This window comes from Rhinopithecus bieti, unplaced genomic scaffold (assembly GCF_001698545.2).
Source record: "Rhinopithecus bieti isolate Rb0 unplaced genomic scaffold, ASM169854v2 scaffold_34943, whole genome shotgun sequence".
Classification (NCBI taxonomy): domain Eukaryota; kingdom Metazoa; phylum Chordata; class Mammalia; order Primates; family Cercopithecidae; genus Rhinopithecus; species Rhinopithecus bieti.
This window is the reverse complement of record NW_016815584.1, coordinates 395,069-399,875: the sequence shown is the minus strand read 5'-3', so window position 1 is coordinate 399,875 and position 4,807 is coordinate 395,069.

Here is a 4,807-nt window from a genome sequence, read left to right as displayed (position 1 = left end):
AAAAAAAAAAAAAAAAAAAAAAGAAACCACAATTGCAGGCCCTGCACGTTTATTAGGACACTTCTAACACAAAACTTGACCTGATTATTCAGAAAACCAGTGTGGCAGAAGCATCCTATTTCTTTTGCAGCACACTGTTTAGGTGCAAGCTTTGTATTGTTAGTTTCAGGTGGATTATTTCACCTTCAAGTACTGAAGGGGAATCTGTGGACAAAGAAGCACTGGCAGCTGTAGTGTTGGTGTTGTTCTACTTGCATTATATAGGCTTTATGTCCTTGGGAACTTCTAAGCAATGACATCAGCTTGCCCTACTCACTAGTTAGGAAAAGTTAATTCTGTGGGGAATGAAGTTATAGACTTTGCAATAATCATCAAGAGAATTTAATGAGAAAACAGTACTTAAATATCTAAATCTTTAGGATGTATTTATATATGGTTAAATTAACTACTATTTAGTGATTGCCTACTATGTGCTAAGTATTAGGTAATAGGTTTTCATGTTTTCTTATTTAACTCATATAATAATAGAGAGATGAGAGAAGGATAATGAAGTTAAGATTTTAGCTCTCTAACAGAGAGATTAAGTGCTTTGACTCTAAAGGAGATTGGGTGCAAATTCCAATGTCCTAGAGGTGTTAATTGGAGCAAGTTATTTAGCTTCTCTGGTCCTTAGATTTTCCATCCATAAAGCATGAGTAATAATAGTAAAACTTTTTAGAACTCTTGAAATCTTTGTAAAGCATGTAGCTGTTAGCATGTTACCTATATTAATATAATTATGTTAAATGTAATTCAAACCAACCAACCAAACAAACAAAAAAACAGCCTACCATCGCTACCAATCAACATTTTTGGCTTCAATTTTTCATTATTTTGGACAACAGTGAAAATTTAGAACCTCTTGTTCCAATTCTCTTTTGCTTTCTCTCTTTAGATATATGAGCTTGGTTGTTTAAATTGGTGAAAGAAGACTCCAAAGGAGATGTATGAAGATTATACTTTCAGTTTGAATTTCAAGATTGAATAGTTTCATGGGATGGTTAGGATATCTTAAGTAAGGGGTATGGAGCATAAAATAAACCTTATAGCCAACTCTCCATGTGACAATGTGTAGAAGAGAAGATGGTAATAAGAGTGAACATATCAGAAGTCACAGAAAATGCTTTCTCCTAAGGCCTTATGGCTTGGGCTTCTTTTCCCTAGTTTTCTTGTTTGATTCATTATCACTGATCAGAGCCCAGACTTGGCTGTAATGAAGAAACTGTACCTTCCAGAACTTTACAGATATTGCTACTTGGTCACTGTGGGACTTGTATTGTCACTGTAATAGCCTTGGAAATCAGGGAACACATTAAGAAGAGGGATATACTGGCCATACTAATTATCTGTTAAAACAAATAAAATATGGCCTGAGAAGGACTCTGTACTTCTATGTTTGAGTCCTTGTGGGTGACCTGTAACCTAGCTTAATAGTCAGACAAGATTGAAAACCTAACTTAGGAGTATGCACCTGTAACAATAGTTGAGTTTTGGCCAATCCCAGTGGCCATACTTCAACCACTCATAGACTGCTAAGTGTTCAAACTGTGTTCAAATAAGGCAAATGTCAACCTGGTGCACCAATCCAGCTGTTTCTATACCTCACTTCTGATTTCTGTACTTCATTTCTCCTCTTCTTTTGTCTATAAATCTTCTTCCACCACGTGGCTGTGCTAGAGTCTCTCTGAATCTGCTGTGATTCTGGGGGCTGCCTGATTCTTGAATGATTCTTTGCTCAATTAAACTTCTTTAAATTTAATTTGGCTGAAGCTTTTCTTTTAACAAATGGTGTCAGAAGTGGGATCTGAAGTAGACCTTCTAACAACCTCCAAAATCAGAGTGATTAAGCAAGGTACCTGATGAATGCACTTGTGTCCTTTGACATCTCAGAGTGCCTGGGGATTGTGGCAAGTTCTCTCTCAGATTTCGGAGCTCCACACATTTATGTTTTGAGCTCTCCAAGTTTCTTTGAGCAAATTCCTGATCCAAACTGGATTTGAAAGTCATGACAGAAACTGGACTGGGTTCAGGATCAAATTTGATCTGGTAATTAACTAGCTTGGGTCCAGCTGGAGGCCTCTTACATCTGACTGGGTCAGAAAGAAACTGGTAGTAAGTGCTAATATTGCAGGGGTTGTAAAATTTTGCTTTTAAAATTCATGGAGATTTTGTGTTCTATCCCTTTGTTTCATTTTCTTGCACACTTAGGTAGGAAAGATCATTGGCTAAGTTAATCAATGGAACCTAGAGCCACACCAATATTTTAGGTAAAATAGTATCCTCAATTTCTGAAAACTGAATTCATTCCAGCTTATACATTATACATACATTATACATACATACACGTTCCTTCCAGCTTATACATTAGGCCTGGGAAGTAGCAAAGTCTTACAGAAATGGTGAAATCTTACTAAAGATAACTTACAGTGGAACGTTCTGAATAAACAACAACATAGAAGTGCATTTAAAAATGAGGGCTCCCCAAAATTAAATTTGCTAACTGTTTAGTTTAGTTACTATCCTGATCCAAACGAAACAGACTGTAGCACCAATTGGCTGACTTTGGGTAAGTAGTGGGGTACATTTTACCTGAGTAAAGGATGGGATTGCACTGGAGGCCCTCACCTCAGTAAAGTCCCTCTTGGTTAAAAAAGGATTAAAGCTGACAGGGCTCAACCAGGGGCAAATGTGAACCTTGCCAGTTCAATATTGCATGCTAAGCAGAGTGGCTAATGTCTGTGTTTTGTCACATGTATTTTACTCTGTCCAGAATGCCAAATGTTAATATGGTTACCCCATGCAACCCCTTGTGTGGTTTCCTGCAACATGGAGAAATTTTTGCCTGTGGTTTCATGATTTTTTTGTGTATGTGCTTGGCCCCTGGGACAATAGTCTGGCTCAGGGGAGGGGAACCCAGGAACCTAACATGCTGGCAAAAGGGTAAGAATTTCTTACCAGTCAGACTTCCGGCCTCTCTTTCCCTGTGCAACCTGGTTGAATGAATGGTAAAAATCACTGCTTATCTCCTGTAATGTTTTGATTAATGGAAAAAAGGATTTATGAAGCTAGTCTTAAGCTGCAGCAAATCTTGTATGCTTTATGTGTCTTCCTGTATCATTCTGTCATAAAGAGGGATACCTCAGGATTGAACATGGGCTTTAAATCCCATAATCCCACTGCTCAAGATGGCCCAGCAAGCTGTTCAGTAACAAACTTTGCTGCAGGATCCTGAAACAAACAGAAAAACTGGTTAAGGTCTCCATCTTGTTTTATGTCCTCGCAAGCTTGACCTTGTAACCATGTGGTGGTACTTTCTCTTGGTCTCTGCCTTCCAGGGAACAGGAATTTTAGGGTTCATGTCATACTTAGCTCTAAAAATTAGAGCTAAAATTGTAAGCTCAAAATTAACTACTATAGTTTCCTTCTGGGAAGGGCAATGGAGACTTCCCAGTGCTGTAGCTCAATAGCTAAGATTTTGTTCTTTCATAGTGGTGGCTTGGATTCAATCCTGGCTTAGGAAATGAGTACTTTCTGGTTGATGTCTGTGTGACCTTTACCATCTGTTAATTCTCTTCATCTCCATGAACAACTTCTGACTTCCCTTCTTGAATTTTCCTTTCTTTGAGCTACCTTTGATGATTCTAGATTTTGTAAAAACTTCATGTTTTCCTAGCCCCGTTTCTTGAAGGGCTCTGCCCTAAGGCCAGACTTAAGAAACTGGCGGCCGGGCGCGGTGGCNATCTTTGGGAAATAAAAACAGCTTTAAAGATTATTGGTAAAATAAAGACATTTTGTCTAAATTAGGCAGGTCAGATATTAGGTTTATTAAATGCTTTAAGGTCATGAACTGTTTTGACTTTTGAAAATTGTTCAATTTACCTACCTTGGAGACATTAGATTCTAGATAAGGCCTGGGGACATGTGGAATTAGCAATGTCCCCTACCCATGCAAAGAAGGTTACAAAGAAAAGAGATTTTTTTTTTTTTAGGACAGAGTCTTGCTCTGCTGCCCAGGCTGGAGGGCAATGGCACTATCTCGGCTCACTGCAACCTCCACCTTCTGAGTTCAAGCAATTCTCCTACCTCAGCCTCATGAGTAGCTGGGATTACAGGCTCCTGCCACCATGCCCAGTTAATTTTTGTACTTTCGGTAGAGACAGGGCTTCACCATGTTGGTCACGCTGGTCTTGAACTCCTGACCTCAGGTGATCTGCCCACTTTGGCCTCCCAAAGTGCTGGGATTACAGGTGTGAGCCACTGTGCCTGGCTAGAAAAGAGATTTTTATATAAGAAAGAATGTTGTATGGTAAATTCTTGTCCTAAAGTAAAATAACTGGTTGTTTAAAAAGAGAGATGTTTAGGACAAGTCAGAAAGTCCAAGCACGCCGTAGATGGTCTGTGTAAGTCGTGAAAAGATTTGTGAAAGGGAATCCGTGCACCAGAAGCAAAAGTTGCTGAATTACCATTATAAGATGCGATTGAGATTACTGAAAAAAAAAAAAAGTTTTATGTGCAAGGTATGTGAGGATAGTAAAATGTGTTTTGGCAAAAGATTATAAGAAGGCATGGGAATGTAAATTTTTGCCTAGTTTAGAGGGTTAAAGGATTGTTTTAAATTAAGTTAGAATAAGCTAAAAGCTTGAACTAGCTGTAGAAGAGTTGTAAACATTAATCTTGTAAAAGAAATTCTGTGTGTGAACATATTGACTAGATTTAAAGGGGTATTATTTGGTTTTTCTGTAAGTTGAACATCAAAATAAAAGCACAA